General features: G+C 41.0%; 1 protein-coding gene across 3 annotated transcripts in view; it reads left to right on the forward strand.

Moving 5' to 3' along the window:
• Adarb2 (adenosine deaminase RNA specific B2 (inactive)) overlaps positions 1–21,853 on the forward strand; it is a 646,431-nt gene that overhangs the window by 574,844 nt on the left and 49,734 nt on the right. The window lies entirely within an intron of this gene.

Consider the following 21,853-nt stretch of genomic DNA (forward strand, 5'->3'; position numbering starts at 1 on the left):
TGTTCCCCTACCTTGTGAAAATAATAATAATAATAATAATGTGAAAACCACAGGAAAATGGATGGAACAGCAAAGTATTATAATATTCATGTTTTATGAGTTAGCTTTCTTTTTCCTCAGTAAAACAAGAAAGTAGGGCTCGTGAGATGGCTTAGCAGTTAAGGTACATGCCTGTGCAGCCTAAGGACCCAGGTTCGATTCTCCAGATCCCATGTAAGCCATATGCACATGGTGGTTCATGCAACTGGAGTTCATGTGCAGTGGATAGGGGCCCTGACATGCCCATTCTCTCTCTCTGTCTCTCACTCTGTTTCAAATAAATTTTTAAAAAATCTAAGAGAATATAAATAAATTATGTGGAAACCAACCTGTTTGGACACTCAAACACTCAGGAACCATAGATTGTTGCTAGAAAATTTCACTGCCAGAGATAGAATACCGTCCAGTAGGTTGCTGGCCAGGGATGTCCCTGATGCCCCCAAAACATTATAGGCCATTGCCAAGACCCTTGGTTTCCCACCAGGAATAGATAGTAAAGCCCTACTGCTGAAGACTCCACATATTTGGCCTGCAAAACCACTGAGAAATCCTGCTGGAACTGAGCTGATAACCTCCTCCATGTAGACCAGCTGACAGAAAGCTGGAAGAAGCCATTCTAAATGCAGTTCAATGGGAGAGAGAAATCACCAGTGAAGATACTCAACAGTAGACCCTGCAATAGTGGCACATCTGTCATGGTGGAAACCAACTGTCCTCCAATTGAACTGAGGCCCACCCCATGGGAGGGAATACATCCCTGATACTGAAAACTTAAAACAGAGGTAGTCGTGAGCCCTAGGGGTTTAACGTCTGCTGCTATCTGGTTAAATGTATATACTATACTTATCAAACTGCCCAGTAAGCACTTCTCTTAAATTTCATACCCTTATATTAATGCCACTCTCACTTTTGGTAGAGAATCTTCTTTTTTCTGAGGGCAGTTGACCTTGGGATGACTCAGAAGGCATCATGGTGCTGGAAAGAAGTGACAGGAGTGCTCAGTATTGCAATATCTCTATCACACCTTCCATGGCTCAGGGTCTATTGCGTAAGAGGTGTCAGAAAGAATGTAAGAGCCAAAGGAAGGGTAGGACTCCTTACAACGTGCACCTCCAGAAACAAAATGGCCTGGATATCCATGACCTCACAGTGCCTGACACTACACATACAAGGCCATTATAATAGGAGGAAAAGATCATGGCATCAAAAAAAAGAGAGACTGATTGAGAGGGAGAGTTATTATGGAGATTGGAGTTTCAAAGGAGAAAGTGGGGGGAGGGAGAGTATTACCATGGGATATTTTTTATAATCATGAAAGTTGTTAATTAAAAAAAAATGAAAAAAAATTTGAAAAGGGAAGAAAGTAGCCAGATGTGGTGAAATCCCAGCACTCGGGAGGCAGAGGTAGTAGGATCTCCATGAGTTCGAGGCCACCCTGAGACTACATAGTGAATTCCAAGTCAGCCTGGGCCAGAGTGAGACCCTACCTTAAAAAAAAAAAAAGAAAGAAAGAAAGAAAGTAAGAACAACAAGACTTTAACATGTTTGCTGAGTCATGTGACCTCTGGGTAAGGTATTCTGGGAACCAACCCACTTCTTTTCCTGTCAGCTCCCTCTGGAGCCTCTGTCACATGGGCCCTAGACCTCGTGTCTCTAGGATCACCACCTTTCTTCTTCCCTGTCAGGATAGTGGTGTATTCTGTAATCTCAGGACTCAGGAAGCTGAGGCAAGGCGATCAGTTGTGAGCTTAAAGACAACCTAGGCTACATAGTGAGTTCTGAGGTAGCTTGGGCTGCAAAGTAAGACCCTGTTTTTAAAAATGTGCATGAGAGATAAACTTTGTGAAAAATGCTTTGAGGGCTAAGAAGATAGCTCAGTCAGTAAAGTGCATGCCTCACTTTAGTGGTTTTAGTTCAATGCCAACGTCCCATGAAAAAGTCCAGGCCTAGTTGTATGTGTCTGTAATTCTAGCACTGGGGTTGATGGAGACTGGAGGATCCCTGGGACTCACTGACCAGACAGTCTAGCCTAATTAGTGAGCTCTAGGCCAAGGAGATACCCTGTCTCAAAAAAAAAGTGGACAGTTTTTCTGAGAGTGATGCCCAAGGTTGTCCTTTTGCCTCCACATGCACCTTTACAGACATGCATCTGCATACACACTAATAAATACATATACGCACAAGAAGTCATAGTGTTCTGAGTTGGTTCTTATATGGCCTTAGTTGTTTTGGACAAAGCACACTGAAATCTAGACAGCACCAGTTAGCCAAGTAGTCAAAGGTATGGCTTTATTAAGAAAGTCGTGTTTCCATGAGAAAGTGATTCTTGAAGGAAAAATTAATAATGGTTGCTTGTATTTGATGTGGAAATATACAGTTCGAATGTTTATGTTTACATCCAGTAATCAATTTGATGAACACAACCCTGAGACAGAGGCTAGAAAACATTCATTCCTGTTATTTATTGGACAAACTTAGAAAGATAACCGTACATGAAAAGCTCATGCATCCTCACCTCCAGTCCTTGATACTTCTAAAGAAACCTGAGTGGTCAAAGCTGATAACAACTTCCCAGTCCAGCTCTGCCCTCCCTCACCCTTATAACTTTAGGAAACTCACTTTGTGAGGGTTTTTTTTTTTTTCAGGGACTTATGTTTAAATCTTTCTTTTTGTAGACTGAGCTATAAAACAATTTCCCAAAAAAATTATTCCTCTCCATGGAAGCTAACATGCAGCTTTCATCACTCCACAAATTTCTTAGACTTAGAAATGTCTTGAAAAAAACAGTACATCTCTGAAAAGGAGCCTAAAAAATCTGAAATTCATAAAACATGTTCAGAATAACTATTGTGAATATCAAGTTCTCCCAGCAAAATTGCAAGGTCTATTTTATTAGGGACAATATTAAAGTACCAATTAATTTAACAATGAAATAATCCTGGCTTGGTGAGTAAAGTCCTTGCTGAACCGATCCCCAACACCCACATAAAATGTTTGGTGAGTTGGCATGCATCGATGATTCTGGCACTTGGGAAGGTAGAGACTAGTGAATCCATGAGACTTCTATCTAGCCAATGAGTCACCAGCTCAGTGAGAAACCCTATCTGAAAAAAAAATAAAGCAGATAGAAATTGAGAAAGACAATCTTCATTGACCTCTGGCTTCCCCCTCCCAACATATACCCACATTTATCAATATGCATATACACCTCCCACACACAGACACACAAAATGAAAGATGCCTGAATTCTCAAGTTCTAAAGTGTAGGCTGTGCTTTGTTACACACATTTACTCTGGACCTAAATGAGTTCAGGAGGTAAAGAAATCTTCTTGCTTTGTCATGATCCTAGCTTGCATAAAGATCATGCTGTTGTGTCCAAGCAGATAAAGCTGGTATTTAAATGTTACTTTCCCATTTGCACTTGACAAATCATGACAGTTCGAAGATAATTGAAGCTTCTCTTTTCATCATATGAGCATTTGCATGTGTCACCTTCACAGGGGCCTTGTAGAATTCCAACATAAGCACTTTAGTCCCCAAATACCTCAAAACCTCTTCCTTTCCAAATTTCTCCTGTAGATGACTACATATCACTTTGATCTTAAAATTAAACAGAGCCTTTTATTTATATTTAGTCAGGCATGAGGAAGATAAGCTGAAACAAAGGAGACAGACAAAAGAGTACCCAAAGAAACCTCATATGATAAAAGATGGTAAATTATCATCTTGATTTCAAGGGATTGATCTTAATAATTGCTATATCTCTGTGATCTGTTCAAGCACATTAAGATTCATAGATAACAGCATCCTAGAATAGTAAGGCCTGCTAATGGGCAATTGATTCTAAATCTTTGGTTGAAACTGTTTGGACTGCAAAATGCAGGAAAGCTTTTTTATTTTTTCTTTCTCAATTTTTATTAACATTTTCCATGATTATAAAAAATATCCCATGGTAATAACCTCCCCCCCCCACTTTCCCCTTTGAAATTCCATTCTCCATCATATCCCCATCTCAATCAGTCTCTCTTGTTTTTGATGTCATGATTTTTTCCTCCTCTTATCATGGTCCTGTGTAGGTAGTGTCAGGCACTATATACTGAAAACTTAAAACAGGGGTAGTCATGAGCCCTAGGGGTGTAACATCTACTGATGTCTGGAAAAATGTATATACTATGCTTATCAAACTGCCCAGTAAGCACTTCTCTTAATATTTATACTCTTATATTAACACTACTCTCACTTTGGGTAGAGAATCTTCTCTTTTCAGATGGCAGTGACCTTGGGACGACACAGAAGGTATCATAGTGCTGGAAAGAAGTGACTGGATTACTGAGTAACCTCAATCACACCTTCCAAGGCTCAGGGTCTAATGCAGAAGAGGTGGCGGAAAGAATGTAAGAGCCAAAGGAAGGGTAGGACTCCTTACAACATGCTCCCTCCAGACATAAAATGGCCAGGAAAGCTTTTATTACCCCTCTCACTGACCCTGTATATAGCCTGGATGCTGACTTATTATACTAAACACCTCTCTTTAAAATAAGAGAAAAATCAGTCCCCAGATGTTCATTTGTCCCAGCCCAACCCCATTAGTGGCTCATTTAAAGATAAATACTTTAGTCTGGGATAATTTACAAGGTGCCAATGAAAATCCTCAAAGCTAAATTAGCTAAGAAGAGAAGCCATCATCCTAACCACAAGCTACATCCTCACAAAATGCCTTACTTTATTTCTTATTAATCAGAAAGGTTAAAGAAGGAAATATGATTAAATTAAGAGTTTTTTAAAATGGAAACAACAGTGTTGGTGAAAGAAGGGAATAGGAGGGAAGGACAAGGGAGGAGAAGAAAGAGAAGGGCAAAGGAAGAAATGGAGAGGGAAGGAACAGAAGGAAAGAGAAGGGAAAAGAAAGAAATGAAAGAGAAGGGAAAGAAATAGAAGAGAATGGATGAGAGGGAAGGAGAAGGGATAAGGTATAGAAAAGGAACCAACATATTCTGACTAAGTGCCAGCCAATATTTTAGTATATTTAAACCATGATATCTTACCTAACAAGCAAAAATGTTATACTGTTACATTCACCTCAATTCTCCCTCTGTCTGTCTGTCTCTCTCTCTCTCTCTCTCTCTCTCTCTCTCTCTCTCTCTCTCTCTCTCTCTCTCTCTCTCTGTTATGCACACACATACACATATCTGGATAAGCATAGGAAGGAAGGGCAGGAGAAAGAGAGGGAAGGAGGAAGAAAGAGGAGGAAACTTCAGAATACTACTGTGCATATCCATGAGCAAGTAGAGTAATATCATTGCCTGGGTCCCCTGCTATACAGCCTGAAGTAAAATTTAAAAAAAAAAAATACTCTGAAGAGCTTATGCTAATTAATGACCAAATATGCAAACCAGGTAAAACTGTAGTCCTTTGAGGTCCTTGTGGCCTTTGCAATACATGCATGTGAGATCATGGTACATATTCCTTTCTTCTCTAGTTGACCCTGTATTTAAATCTTCAAGATTCTTTTTTCTCATATTGGGTGGCATTGAAAGGGCTGCTATCTGGTAAATACTGGGGGATAAAGTGGGTTCTAGATAGCTCTGTGTTGGAATTTTGGGGTATTTGTGCTAATGAAATCCAATGTCTAATGGCTTCTTAGCACACCATGGTAATCAGCTTTCCAGCACTATAGTCAAAACCTGAAATCATCAGAATACAATGAGCAAGGGTTAATTTGAGCTCACAGTTTTAGAAGTTCCAGTACATAAGATCCATCCATCCTGTGGCATTCAACTGCCACAAGGCATGCACTCGGCAGAACAAAGCCCCTCAATTCATGGGTAGAGCACAATGGGAGAAAGGAAAACACTGGGATCTCAAAATCCCCTTTGCAGACTATGGTGATTTGGATAAAAAGACCCCTCAGAGCTCCCAGGTGTTTGTGATTAAGTTTCCTACTTACTTACTTATAAGTTTCTTACTTACTTATAGTCCCTAGCTGGTGGAGCATTTGAGAGGTAGAGCCTTGCTACAGGAGGTGTGTCACTGGGGGGAAAGCTTGGGGCTGAGCATTCTAGCCTATTGTGTATTTACAGCCTGTTTGTCCTTGTAATTCTCTCTCTCTGCTGTGGATGTGTGATGAAGTGAGCTACTTCCTTCACCATGATGAAGGTTTTCTTTGAAACTGAAAGCCTAAAATAAACCTTTCCTCCTATAAGCTGCTCTGGTCAGGTATTTTGTCCCAGCTAACTGCTACACAAGCACCCTCCTAAATATTTCCCACTAGACCCCATTTATAAATATTTCCACCAAGCCTTTGAGGGAAAATGCATATCCAAAGCAAAGCACATAGCAAAATTGAGGTCTTCTGGCTTCTTTGCCAATGCTTTTACAGTTCGACTCTAATGGGATGGGGAAGAAGGCTCAGGGGAGAAGTGCTTGTTTTACAGGAATGAGGACCTGAGATCAAATCCCAATACCCATATCAAATGCTAGGTGGGTAGGATGCACCTGTAGCCCCAGTGCTGGGGAGGAGGAGACAGGAGGATCCCTGAGATGAGCTCTGGGTTAGTGAGAGTTCTTTTCTGAAAAGGGGTTGCTGAGAGGATGACTCATTGATTGAAAGCACTTACTGTGAAAACCTGATGCATGCAATTTATAACCTCAGAACCCATATAAAGCCAGACACAAGTACACACATGCCTGTAATACCAATACACCTATGGCAATGGGATGCAGAATCATGAGAGCCCCAAACTAGTAGTGAGGACCAACACACCGAGGTTGTCCTCTGACCTCCATGCATGCACATACTACACACACACGCACACACACACAACTGTAGCAGAGTCTTAGCTCCGGGGTTATCCTCGATGTAGTCAGCTATAGGAGAAATCCAGAAGAAGACAAAATCAATGTGGGGAAAAAAAGAGGTGAAGAGAAGATAAACATCAAAATAATGGGTTTGGTCATTCAATCTCAAATCAGTACATACCTGTGTCATTAGGACAATAATTATATTTCAACTGACAATAACTGAGATTCAAGGAAGCAATTCACACAACTCTGTTAAGGAAAGATAGGAAATATCAGGAAGTTGACAAAAGGGGGCATAAATTAGAAGGTATGGATCTCAAGGGCCTGAACGAGAGTTTGTCTTTGAACAGTTTCAAATATGATCCCATATCTATCTTCTTAAAACCAGGGCACCAGCATAAAGAACAAGAATGGGAATACCAGGCGATTGCTTACAGACACAGAAAGCACTGCCACTTAAAATCTTTAACCTATGAATTATGTATATACCGTGGCTTTGTGCTGTCATTATTTCTGGTTTTGGCACCATAGAGAAGACCTTGTCACTTATCCTGAGTGCAGCATAAAAAAAGATTTCACATAGATCAAACCAGGTATTTTGTATTTGTTCCTTTGATATAAAAGAATGAGTTACTAGTGGGGCAAAGAGCAGGTTTGACTCAATCCAAACAGGAGAATAAATAGATTCTTAAACCTATTAATTGCAGAGTTCATCATTATTCTACTTCTTTCTGGAGGATAAGTTGAAGGCATTGAATATATTCGCTGGATGAAAAATTACCATATTATAGCCAGTGGAACTCTTCACAATGTTTGTGTCTGGTGACATAGCTAATAACATTCTCATAAACTAGTCTGGTCACCTTACCTTTTTAATGCATGTCATGTACTACCTTCCATTCTGATCATTTCGAAGTTGTATCAACCAAGAACATGTCTACGTGCAAGAACTGAGATAGGTGATTCAAAACATCTTAGACAATTTCCTTTTTATTAGTGTCAAATAATTGTCAAAATGGAAACTGGCAACAGGCCCATGAGAGCTTTGGGGTGTGTACATCCCTGGGGCTCCCTCAGCCTATCCCAGGACTGATAAAGGTACCCTATCAGCCCAGGGAAGAAAGGGAGATTCTTTCTACAAATGCCTGCTGGCTACAACTTTGTCAGTGAACTGGAAAAAAAGAATTTTATTCTTGTCTCTAAAACAGAAAGAGAGGAGGGAGGAGAGATTGGAATCAGGTTGTAGCAGACAGCTTCAGATTCACTGAGATGAACTTCCAGACCAGGCACAGTTATGGAGGAAGGTATTTATTAAAGCTTACAGATCAAAGGGAAGTTCCATAATGGCAGAAGAAGCTGGCCTGCCTCCACAGGTCCAAACACAGAGAAGCACAAGCCAAAAAGCCACACAGCACAGCACACTTCAGGAACTCCAGCTAGGCACACTTTGCAAATCTTTAGATTGAAATCTCAAACCTACCACCACACCTTAAGATACCACTTCCAGCCAGGTGGCTACAGATGCAAACTACAAACTAATAGGACAGTTAATATATTGGGGGCCATCTAGCCAAATAAACCAAACAGATAGCCCATCCATAAACACTGCATGTTCATATCTCCTTGAACCTCAAATCTCTTCATTTTCAGTTTAATACTGAGTAATCATGGTTACTGGCTATGAGGGGAATCTTGTAAAAAGGTATATGGTAGCAGTAGATACTGCTGGGGCTTTTTAGCCACATCTCCCTTATAAGTTATATCTGGGGAAAAAGTTAATTTGGGGCTAGTGTGGATGATGACTCATTGGGTAAATCATCTTCTATGCAAGCCATGAGCACCTACATTTTGATCCTCAGGGCAGCTGACATCCGGCAGGGGACCCAGCTGTAATCCTGTCCCTAGGGAGACAAAGACAGACAGATCCTCAGAGAAAACTATAAAGCTGGAATAGCTAAATTGGTGAGCACTGACAGACACTGTTTCAATACACAATAGACAGTATTTGAGGATGACACCTAATATCAACTTCTAGCCTCAACATGTGTGTGTGTATGTACACACACACATTAATTTAGGAAAATGTCAGGCATACTAGTCTCATGTAGACCAAGTTAAGTCTAATGGTTGAAACAAGACGGTTGATGTGCTTGTCTGTCTGCACACTGAGTGAATCACAATCCACTACTGGAGGGGGGCTGCTATGTTTGAATTGCAGCAATGATAGGCACATATGAGACCATGTGGGGTGGACTAGCTCAGCTCTGACCAGCAAACATGCAGCTTCCTGCTGGACAACCACAGAATCATCACTGTTCCCTCCCCAGCCTCACCACCAACCTCACTTCTAGCCCATAAAAGTTTGGGAGTTCAGTTTTTAGGTGAGGTAGCATAGTCACAACCAAGCTGATATCTTGGCCTCTGCTATGACAATGACTGCCTCTTTTGGGCTGTGCAGAGAAGTCCACAATGCCCAAAGTGGCCTCACATTGTCAGTAAACAGTGACTGGCTGTCATTATTTGCAGGCTTTCCTCAGTGCCTTCCACTAAGCTGTGCAGTACCTGAGTAAGCAGTGTGGGTAATCAGTGTATAGTGTCAGCCCTAAAAGTGACTGTCATAACTAAATTATTGTCACCATGCTGAAGAATGCAAGCCTCACAACATGGCAACAAGGCACCCCGGGCCTGAGACCATCTCATTCCCTATTGGGATTACATATGAAGTCTGTGTCTAGAAAACAAGTACAAAGCATATTAGAAGAAAACAGATGAGTAATGTTAAAATAGCAGAATTACTCATTTTTAACATTTCTAAACCCAAATATTGGCTCATATTTGGCACCATTAAGACGTCAGAGAAATTGGATCCACTCTTTTTTACTTACCAGGATGCCTGTCAAATGAGCTTGGGCTCATACCAATGGGAGTCTCAACAATCCAAAATGAGAGGTGAGCATGACCTCTGAGAGAATTTGGTTTTATTTTACTTGTTTTATTTTTATTTATTCAGTTTTTGAGACAGTCATGCATCCCAAGCTGTACTTGAACTCACTATTCTTTAATTTTTTTTTTTTTTGAGAGAGAGAATTGACATGTCAGGGCCTCAGCCATTGCAACCAAACTCCAGACACTTGCGCCATCTAGTGGACATGTCAATCTTGTCCTTGCCTCACTTTTGTGCATCTGACTTACATGGGATCTGGAGAAAGATCAAAACTGGGTCCTTAGGCTTTGCAGGCAAGCGCCTTAACTGCTAAGCCATCTCTCTAGCCCTTGAACTCACTCTTCTTGAATTCGCTATGTAGCCGAGGATGATCTTGAACTTCTGATCCTCTTGACTTTATGTCCTAAGGGGTGGGATGACAGGCATATACCACAACATTCAGTTTGCAGTGCTGGGGATCAAACCCAGAGCTTTGTGCATGTGAGGCAAGTACTCTACTAGCTGACATACATCCACAGGCCACATGCTTTTCCTTTTGAAGGATGTAAAGGAGTGTATGATTCCCATACTTATTCTAACAAGCAAAGTATTGAATCTTATAAATATGGGCTTTCCAGCTTATTTCCAAGGTCAAAGTCAGTATTTAAGACTCACTGACAAGATACTCACCATCCTTTGAAACTGGCAGTAGGGAAAATGGTCACCACAGTGCCCAGGCTACCAATAGACTAGGGATTCTTTGCAAGGACACCTAAATCTATTGTTTAATATGTGTGCAAATCTCAGTTTCAGATAGTCTGCCCCTTGAGTTTAGTGGTTTATTTTCTCAAATTGCTTACTGCAAAAATCCATGGAATAGCCTACAGCCAACCAAAGAAATGAAAATTCTCCATGTGCTCAGCTTTGTGCCCCACAAATTCACTTGGTCACAAACATGGCTCAGAAACATTGCTTAAAGACAGATTTTCAGAGTCCTTCCAAAGACATAGTGTGTGCACACATGAGCACATACAATGGGTGTGTGCAGATGCATGTGTGTGGAAGCCAGAGGGCATCTGGGGTCCTCAGGCACCACCCACCTTTTTTTATTTGTTTTTGTTTTGGTTTTTGGTTTTTCAAGTTAGGGTCTCACTCTAGCCCAGGCTGACCTGAAATTCGCTATGTAGCCTCAGGGTGGCCTCGAATTTATGATGATCCTACTACCTCTGCCTCAGATTAAAGTGTTGGGATTAAAGGCGTGCACCACCACACCCGGTTTACCACTCAGCTTTTTTGAGATAGGGCCTTGTACTTGTCTCAAACTCACCAAGTAGATTAGACTGGATGACCAGCAAGCCCCAGATGCCTCTCAACTGCCCCAGAACTGGGTTTACAAGAGCATGCCACCCTTCCTGGATTTTTTGTCATGCATGTGTATATTGTGTGCAACGTATATATATATTCATGTGCATGAATGCAGGCATATATGTGCCACTTCAAGGGGACAACTTTCTGGTGTCAGTCTTTGCCTATTAGCTAGTTTTAGCCAGGATCTCTTCTCATTCTCACTGTTGTTCACTGCGGCATTTACCAGGCTAATTGGTCCATGGTCTTCTGTCTCTGCCTCCCATCTCACCAACAGTGTGATGGAATTATAAAAGTCCACCACATGTTTCAGCTTTTACATGGAGTCTCGGATCTGAACTCACATCCTCAGTTTTGATTGGCAAGTGCTTTATCCATTGAGTCATCTCCCAGACTCCCAGGGTTTTAATTTTTTTTACTTTAGGGGGAGAGAGAGAGGGAGGGAGGGAGACACACCAATGCCTCAGCCACTGAAATTGAACTTCAGATGCTTGTACCACCTAGTGGGCATGTGCAACCTTGTCCTTGCCTCACTTTTGCTGGTCTGGCTTACGTGGGATCTGGAGAGTTGAACATGGGTCCTTAGGCTTTGCAAGCAAGCGCCTTAACTGCTAAGCCATCTCTCCAACCTTCCCCCTACTTTTTTATATAGGTTCCAATTTTTTTTTTCTTTTACTTTTCTTTCTTTCTTGCTTTTTTTTTTTTTTCCAAGGTATGGTCTCACTCTAGCCCAGGCTGACCTGGAATTCACTATGTCATCTCAGGGTGGCCTTAAACTCACAGCAATCCTCCTTCCTCTGTCTCCCAAGTACTGGGTTTAAAAGCATGTGCCACCATACCCGGCTTAGGTTCTGAAATTTTAACTTAGTTATTCATGCTTGCAAGGCAAGCACTTTACTGGCTGATCTATCTCCTCAGCTCCTTTAGATATTTTAATTTAAATTTTATTGGCAACTTTAATATGTGGGCATATTGAAAATTGGTTGTATGAAGCATTACAGAGGAAATGATGGATTAAATATGAGTGTTGTTCTCACTGCTAACCTGAGAACCTCCTCCACAGAGATGGCAGTATAAACTGAGGAGACTCAAAACTCATCAAAGCAGAAAATCAGCAGCTACTGAAAGTTTAGCACTAAAGGAGACTTATAACAAGCCCTCCAAGGCTCAGGGAGCATTGCAGAACAGGGAGGAGCCTCTAAGAGCCACAGGATGGGGTTGGTCCTCTGAAGCTCCCTTGGTTTGAAATTTGCAGAATGCCATGTGTTGGAATTGTACAGTGTGTAACCTTTGCAGATTGACTTATACAGCCTAGTGATCTGCAATTACATTTCCTCCCTGTCTTTTCATGTGTTGACAGATCATTTCCTTTAGTGCTAAATAATACATCCCTTTATGTAGATGGAGCACAATTAATGTATCTATTCACCTACTAAAGGGTATGAGGGTTGCTTCCAAGTTTTGTAAGTTATGAATATAGCATCAGTAAACATTCATGTGTAATTCTTTATAATTTCACTGTGACTCTTGATCCATTTGGTATTTATCCTGGTGCATGATATAAGATAAAGATACAACTATATTTTACAGATGACTCTTCAGTTATAAGATGCCTTCACTAAAAAGCATAACTCTCCTCTGGTGGCTTGAAAAGGTATTATCTTTATCCTGGACTAAATTCTCATATGTACTGGGGCTGATTCCTAAACTCTCTCCTTTGTCACACTTGTCTCATGTCATGCATCAGTTCCACTATGATTTGTTATTGAACTTTTGCAACCTGCTTGATATCTGCTAGCATTTGCTTCGTAGCCTTGGTCCTTTTTACCAGAATTCTCTGGGTTTCCCTGTAGAATCAACTTGCCTGGTTCAAAAAAATAATTAAACTACACTTTTGAAATCAGGTGACTTCATCCAGAATAAAGAACTCTTGCTGTTTCTACTGGAATAATGTTAACCTTATAAATCAATTTAGAGAGAATTCATGATATTAAATCTTCATAGCTAAAATGCAGCATGTCTTTCTGTTTCTTCATATTGCTGATATCCTTTGGTAGGGCTTTAAAATTTTATCCCTCAACATTCTTGCTCCTTGCTTGTTAAACTTATTTCTATTACCTTGTTTGTTGCTATTATAAATGGAGTTGTTTTCCCTTTATAGTTTCTCTCTAGTTATTGTGTGTATATATGAAAACTATTGATTTTGGTGTATTAACTTTGTTCTCTATAATGTCCTGTTGTTTCTGGCAGTATTTCAACTGGACGCTCCAGAGGTTCCCACACATGCAGTCATAGCATGCTCAGACAGCGCTTACCTCACCTCCTTCTTTACAGTTACCAAAACTTTAATTCCTTTTCTCATTGTGCAGGTTAATAACTTCAACAGATGTTACATAACAGAGCTACAGTGTTCATTCTTGGCATTTTCCTGAGAGTAGCAGAAATCCCTCCAGGGTTTCTTCATTAAGCATGATGCCGTGTGTGTGTGTGTGTGTGTGTGTGTGTGTGCAAAGTCACAATGAAAAAATTTATTCTACCTCATTGAATTTTCATTCAAAGTCATGGAAGCTTTTGTCAGATGCCACATCACTATTTGTGATTATGAAAATGTTTTTGTATTGCACTTTAGTGTAATCCATTTTCATATTATGGAAATAAGCTACTTTATGCTGATGAGCTATATAGTATGATTTTGCTCTGTTGCTTGAGTAATAGAATTTTTAAATTTTGTGTGTAATGTATGTATATGTATGTAGGCATGGTCATGCATGTGAATGCAGGTGTGCACATGCCCAGGCACATGTATGGAGGTCAGAGGAAAACCTCAGTGTCAATCCTCACCTTCTACCTTGTTTAGGCAGGATCTCACCAGACTAGCTGGCCTAAGAGCTCCTGGAGATTTCCCTGTCTCCACCTCTCTTCTTACTATAAGCATACTGGGTTTATAGACACTCAAGCTGCCATATATCCAGCTTTACATGCATTCTGAAAATCCAAGCTCAGGTACTCACACTTGTGCAAAAAGTACTTTATCCACTGAACCATCTCTCTAGCACAGGAATGAATAGTATTTTATTCAGACTGTTTTATATGACTGGGATTCTTCTGTAGTTTTCTTTCATGTACAATATTAAATGGATATTTTCAACATAGGCATTTCTTAACTACAATTTAAGAGGTTTTTCTTGCTTTCATGTGTACTGGAATACTACGAAAAGCCTGAAAATGATATGCTATTTAAAGGCAAGTAAATTATAAAAAAAGTAACTGAGACTAGTGCTTTCATGGGAAAGGAGATCTTTGATCATTTTTTTTCTACTTATTTTATAAAAAATCAGTATGTCTATGTGCCTATGACTATTCCCCTTGTACTTACACAGAATATTAGCTTTACTCACATTTTAGTTTTATGCAATTATAAAGAGAAAAGGGAGGATCAAAAACTATGTGTAATATAGTAATATTTCCACACAACTTTGCATGTTATAGACTAAAAGACTAAACCAAATTACTTGAAGGACTATTACACTGGAGTGGGTGCTGCTGGCATGATACCACTTGCAAACTCCTTCATGACTCATTCCCTGCTTCCCTAGCTACCCCACATGTTGAGGAACAGCTCACAGCTGTGTCTTCTCCAATTAAAGGAGACAGACACTTAGAAATACTCACATTTGGGCTGAAGAGATTACTTAGCAGTTAAGGCACTTGACTGCAAAGCATAATGGCCTGAGTTCAATTTCCCAGTACCCATGTAAATCCAGAGGCACAGGGTGGTGCATGTATATGTCGTTCCTGTGCAGTAGCTATAGGTCCTAATGTTCTCTCTCTCTCTCTCTCTCTCTCTCTCTCTCTCTCTCTCTCTCTCTCTCACACACACACACACACACACACAAGCATGGTGGCACACACCTTTAATTCTAGCATTCAGGAGGAGAAGTGGGAGGATCTCTGTTAGTTTGAGACCAGGCTGAGACTTCTAAGCTAGCCTGGAGTACAGTGAGAACCTACCTACTCAAAAAAAACAAAGCCCATATTTCGTACATATACATATTTGGTAAGTGCAAAATCACATACCCTTGCTTCAAGGTAAGGCAACTATATGGGTCTTTTTTATTCCAGAATTTTCTAATATATATATATCCTTATATATAAATATAACCTTAGACTATTCCTGACTTGCTTGAAATCACTGTCCAGAAATTCCCAACCCAGGCTCTGCTTCCAGTGGCCTAGAAAGTTCTGAAAAAATACACAAAGCACCACATATGGAGCTTATGAGTACATGGACTTGAGACAGTCTTGAGGCCCCTTTGCAATGGGCCCCTCACCCCACAACCCAGGAATCAGGGGTCTCCATTATGGAAACCAAAGTGTCACAAGGAGAATGTAAATCATTTCTGTGGAGTAGTAAGTGGCTTCTGCCCAGTCAGAACACTTCAAAACCTTTAGCTGCTGCAAACAAACTCCAGACATATGTGCCACCTTGTGCCTCTGGCTTTACATTGGTTCCTGGGGAATTGAACCTGGATCCTTTGGCTTTGCAGGCAAGCACCTTAACTGCTAAGCCATCTCTCCAGCCCAATATTTTTCAATTGATATTGACCTCAGTTTTACAGCTCATAAAATTCATAATGCCATGATGTCTCCTTCCATGAGTTTTGAGAGTAAAGACAATGACCATGAGCTGGGCAGATGGCTTAGCAGCTGAGGCACTTGCCTGCAAGCATAAAGGACCCAGGTTTGATTCCCAAGTCAGTATCCACATAGACAGATGCATGAGGTGGTGCATGACCTGGAGTTCGTTAGCAGTGGCTAGAGACCCTGTTGTGCCCATTTTCTTTATATGTGCCTCTCTCACTCTCTCTAAGAAATAAATAAAATACCTTTTTTAAAAGATAATGAGGGCTGGAGAGATGGCTTAGTGGTTAAGCACTTGCCTGTGAAGCCTAAGAACCCCAGTTCGAGGCTCGATTCCTCAGGACCCACGTTAGCCAGATGCACAAGGGGGCACATGCATCTGGAGTTTGTTTGCAGTGGCTGAAGGCCCTGGCACATCCATTCTCTCTCCCTCTCTCCCTCTCCCTCTCCTCTCCCTCTCCCTCTCCCTCTTTCTCTCTCTCTCCCTCTTTCTCTGTCTGTCACTTTCAAATAAATAAATAAAAATAAACAAAAAAAAATTTTTTAAAGATAATGACCATATGCCTATCTCCTCCCCAAACTAGGACTTTTGGGTTTGAATTTGGCCCTTCATCATAAAAATATAGTCTCCATTTTAGTAGGTAATTCTTCAGCATATACCTTGACTTCGTCATCTCCCTCAACCTTTATCTTATTTGTTGTATGTATGTGTATTTGCATGTGTGCATGTGTACATGTGGTGGCCAGTTGGATGTTGTTATTCAAGAATGGAATCTACCATTTTGAGACAGGATCTTTCATTGACCTGAATCTCACCAATAAGTTAGACTGGCTGGCCAATGAGCCTCAAATATCCACCTATCTCCCCCATAGCCCATCATTAGAATTACAACCACATAGTGCTGGTGATCAAATTTGGGCTCTTCTACTTCTGAGGCTATCACTTTATTCACTGAGCTATATATATATATATATATATATATATATATATATATATATATATATATATATATATATAAAAGGAGATGTCCTCTTTTAATTTCCCAATCATATTGATGGATTGTCATCTTTATCCTGAGTGCCCCTGGACACACCTGCCTGTTCCCACTGGTGTTTGCACACCAGTGACCTTATACAATGTTCAAACTCTAAGCTATTTCAATGGCTTTCCAGCTACTACCTCGGCCTTCTCTCTCTGCTTGTCCAATCCCTTCCAACTGCACTAAGCTCACTTTAGATCGCAATGTCACTGTCCTGTTCAAAAAGTTGCTTAACAAACTCCCATTGTCTACAGATTTATGACTTAATATCTTCAGGGTGGGATTCAAGACCCTCTGTAATCAATTCCTAGCTGCATTTTAAGCTTAACACTACTTTTTGTATTCAAATCTCCCACTGATGCCAAATGAAACTTTCCATTGTTCCCAAAAATAGATGTGTGCCTTTTCCAGTTTATGCCTTTGGCAATTGTGTTTATTCTGCCTAGGAAACCTTCTTGCCACATACCCAGATACCAAAATGTCTTCCAGAATCTATTATATATAATCATCTATCTATCTCAGCACTTCTTTTGTCTCTGTATAATCTCTCTAGACACATGCTAAAGGCTGGAACCATGTCATACGTATCTTATGTCTCCTATGTAGCATAGTGCTGGCACATAGAAATTAAGATTGATGAAAATAGAATAAGAAATAATGTGTTTCTTGAGCCACTTAATTGTACTGAACATGGCAAAGCCTGGAGTGGAGCAGAGTTGAGAATTAATGAGAGAAGAGAAAGCCAAGTCTCCCCCGACCCCCCCCCCCCCCCCGCCACCTACAGCTCTGATTTCTAAGGAATCAAAAGCTGAAAACCAGGCCAGGGCTTCAGGAGCCACGGTGCCTGCTAAGTTAGATCGCATGTGCAAACACTTAAAAAAGTGGTTAGAAATATTAATTTCCATGACTCGAAATATCTGCTTTAATCTGCCTCAAGATGTTTTCTCTGTCAAGATGGTGTCCTCATTAACCCTTTCTCAATAATCTAGGGTCCTGTTAACTCTTTCAATTAGAAAATAGCTCCCAAGGCACCCTTAGAGAGATGAATGACTAATTGGCTTGCCCTCTTTCCTATAGCACTACCTACTAACATATGATTGTTAGTTCTATCTCTAGGAACCCCCAACCAGGAGGGAGCCCAGCTAGAGAACAGCTGAGTCAGGACCAAGGAAACAGTGGCAGCTGGGTTTGTTGCTGTTTTCAGCCTTTCTTGGAGAAGAATATGAAGTGTTTGCTTGTATTCTACTTCCTATGTTGCTCAAAGCAGCACAGCTGCTGACTTGAGGTCTAAACATAACCAGTTATTATCTGAAATCACTAAGAAACCAAGGAACCAACCAGGAAAAAGGGAGTGTGAAGACAGCATGACCAGGACACTTGAGTCCTTTTTGAAAATGGATATCACCAGAAACCACGAGAGCAAGGAGAGTGGGTAGGAGTGACTGGACGGGGCCAGCTTTGCTGAAGAAGGAAGGAAGGAAGGAAGGAAGGAAGGAAGGAAGGAAGGAAGGAAGGAAGGAGGGAGGGAGGGAGGGAGGGAGGGAGGGAGGGAGGGAGGGAGGGAGGGAGGGAGGGAGGGAGGGAGGGAAGAGGGAGGGAGGGGGTAAGGACAGGGAAGGAAGGGAGGGAGGGATGAAGAAAACAATGTGGACACCCAGCTGGGAACTGTCCAAAAGCAGGCAAGGAGGCAATGCAGCCTGCTGGGAGGCTTACTGAATGGATATGGTGACTCAGTCCTCTGACAACAGTGACTAAATAAGTCCATGGTGGCCTTGTCACCCTTGCCCATCCCTCAGGTCTCTCACAGCTACTTATTCTTCCCTCCCTGCTCCCTTTTCATCCCACAAAGAAAAGCCTGGGCTGGGGAAGGGAGTCAGGGTGGGAGACAGATGTCCCTTAGACATTAGAATTAAATTCTCAAGGGAGAAATTTTCAAGTTAGAAAAACAAGTATGTATATTTATACAGTACTTTATATTTTCAGCAGTGTTTGTATTTGAAGAAAAAAATCTTATTAAAAGTGGAAGGTCTGTTCTTCTGGGCCTCAATTTACGTATCATCTCTTTAAAGAAATGGCTCATACATATATTTATCACAGAATTCAACAGGGTGGTAGGAATCACTGCTAAGTCATCACTTTGCACTGGCTATACACAGCACAGAATCCTAAACCCAGTAAATAGCAGTTTTCTCACATATAGGGTTAGGCTAATGAGCCTCTCAGCACCATCCCTGGACTCTCAGTTGCAGGACCTGGAAAATTGGATTTGTTTTTGAGTCATCAACAGGGACTAGATGGTGTCAAGCAAGCTATCTAATTACAGACTCTTGGGGAATCCCTTTTTAGAATATTCTGTAGAAATTCTGGTTCCTACCCTCAAGAAATTCACCAGCTATTGAGGAGAAGTGTGTGTGTGTATATGTGTGTGTATCCATGGGAGCAAGAGAAGGAATAACCTTTGACTTGTGGTCTTATGGGTTCTCCTCAAACAAAGGTGACCTTTGTCACATTTCAAAAACCTTGAGTTTGAAGACTTTCAAGATTTCTTTGTTTTATTTGTTCCCATTTCTTCCAGAGAGCCATTTTTGTTGACAGGGCTCCTTTGACTATGGTCAAAATGAACATTATTTTGTGAAAAGTAACCACAAAGCATGCACTGACTTTTTCATGTTAGTATAAACGAATTATCAACTCCTAAAATGTTATCTAACCAAAGGAAAAGCTGAGAAAGGTGGAGAAATTAGTAGCACCTATTTTATGGGTGGGAAACTAGGATTCAGAGAGATGTTTTTTAATAAATATATGTTATTTATTTATTTATTTGAGAGAGAGGGGAAAGAGGCAGACAGAGAGAGAGAGAGAGAGAGAGAGAGAGAAAATGGGTGTGTCAGGGCCTCCAGCCACTGCAAACGAACTCCAGCCGCATGCACCCCCTTGTGCATCTGGCTTGTGTGGATCCTGGAGAATCGAACTGGGATCCTTTGGCTTTGCAGGCAAACGCCTTAATAGCTAAGCTGTCTCTCCAGACCAGGTGTTTTTTTTTTTTTTAATGTTCCTTTTGTAGGTTTGACTTCAAAACTCTCTGCTCTTGTCAAGTATTAATAGGATTTAAGTAAGAGTGATAGCAAAAGAGGCACATTAGAAGTTTTTCTCTGGAAATCTTGATAGAACTGTTCGAACTTTTGCATTTGGTTAAGTATGGCCAGAATCTCAAAGATGCCTTGTTTCATAAGTTCTAGAAACAGCCCAAAAAAATACTTGCTTTTTAAGTTGTGGAGCATGGCTCAGTTAGTAAAGCACTCAGTGTATAAGCATGAGGACCTGAATTCAGAAACATAGTACCCACAAACAACCCATGTCCAGTAGTGCACACCTGTAATCCATATGCTGAGGAGGCAGAGACAAGAGAATCCCAGGGACTTTCTGGCTAACTAGTCTAGATGAACCAATGAACTCCTAGTTCAGTGAAATCCTATCCCAAAAAAATAAGGTGGAAAATGATTAGAAAGGCAACCAATCTTTTAACCTCTGGCCTCCACATAAATGGAAACACATGTGCATGTGTACACACACCCACACACAACACATATATCTACACATATATAAACATATATGCACACATGCATATACTCCGCACACATACAACAAGCAAAGAAAAGAAGGTGAATAGCATAGGGCTGTCCCTTAGGGCATTCCCCAAGAGTGGAAAAGAGACTATAGCCTCCTGGACAGGAAAGTACTAGATGAAAGTACTAGACATGGCTGCCTGCCACCTCCCATGGGTCCTGTAGCTCCTCAGGGAAGGCAGAAACCCTTGTGATCTTCAATCTGAAACTTAGCTCACCCTCATGCTATTATGGATCTGTGACATTTATTATTATTATATATAATATTCAGGAGGTATAGATTTATACAGATATATAAAATCATGTATATATGACATTAAAGTAGAAGCAAATGATCTGGGCAACAAAATGGACTTACTATGGAGGAAAGATATGAGGTATGTATATGAAACATGTTCAAAACCACTGGGCTTTGATATCCACAGATTTAGATTTTTTTTCTAGCTGTAGGGAAGTCTTTGAAGTTAGAGACTCAGAAAAGGAGATGTCCTCATGATACTCAAGAGTTTCCTCATGGAACAAGGAGTTGGTATGCAGGATGAGGCAAGGGAAGAACATGGAGTAGAAGATATGACAATCAGGTCATCTGGGTTCTGCTGGTCACCTGTTTCCTAAGAGCTGAAAGAGGGTGAGGCCAGTGCATACAGACCTCAAGTATGCAGACAGCCATCCCAACCTTGCTTATCAGTTACTTTTCTCATTGCTGTGATCAAATACTCAACAAGAAGCAACTTAGTGGAGAAAGAGTTTAATTTGGTTTACAGTTTCGGATGATACAAGTGTATCAGTGGTAATAGGAGTGAGAGATCAAGGGTCACATCTATAGTCAGGAAGTAGAGGGAAAACAGGATATGGATCTGGGCTACAAAACCTCAAGTCATGTCCTTTAGTGACCTACTTTTTCCAGTGAGTCTACACCTTAAAGGTTCCACAATATTTCCAAACAGTACCACCAGCTGGGGATCAAGTGTTCAAATGTATGAGCCTACAGGGCACATTTTCCACTCAAACCACAGCACCTTGTGCCACCTCTCCATAGAAAATACAGATGAATCTTGGGGCAAGGGTCAGACTTGTACCTTCTTTTGCCTTCATTCCTTCCTGTGCATGAGCATTACCCATTAGCAAATCTTTCCATGAAGATAAAACTCACCTTGGAGGGAATAGATCTGTGGCAGAACTTCTAGGAAGAGAGTTTGGGTTGTTGTGGTACAAGTGGCTAAGAGCTCTTCTTCCTCCTCCACTGTAGAGTCTCAGCAGGAATAGCTGCAGAAGTCCTGCCACTCCTCCTCCAGGACTAGGTTTGGCCTCAGCCCTGTCAGTTCTTTGGTAACCGGTCACCACCCTGTCTCTGTAATAGCAATCTTTCCTCAAGCCTCTCCTACAAAATATGTAGTAAATAGAAAACCCTGTTTCT

This window comes from Jaculus jaculus, chromosome 6 (genome assembly GCF_020740685.1).
Source record: "Jaculus jaculus isolate mJacJac1 chromosome 6, mJacJac1.mat.Y.cur, whole genome shotgun sequence".
Classification (NCBI taxonomy): Eukaryota; Metazoa; Chordata; class Mammalia; order Rodentia; family Dipodidae; genus Jaculus; species Jaculus jaculus.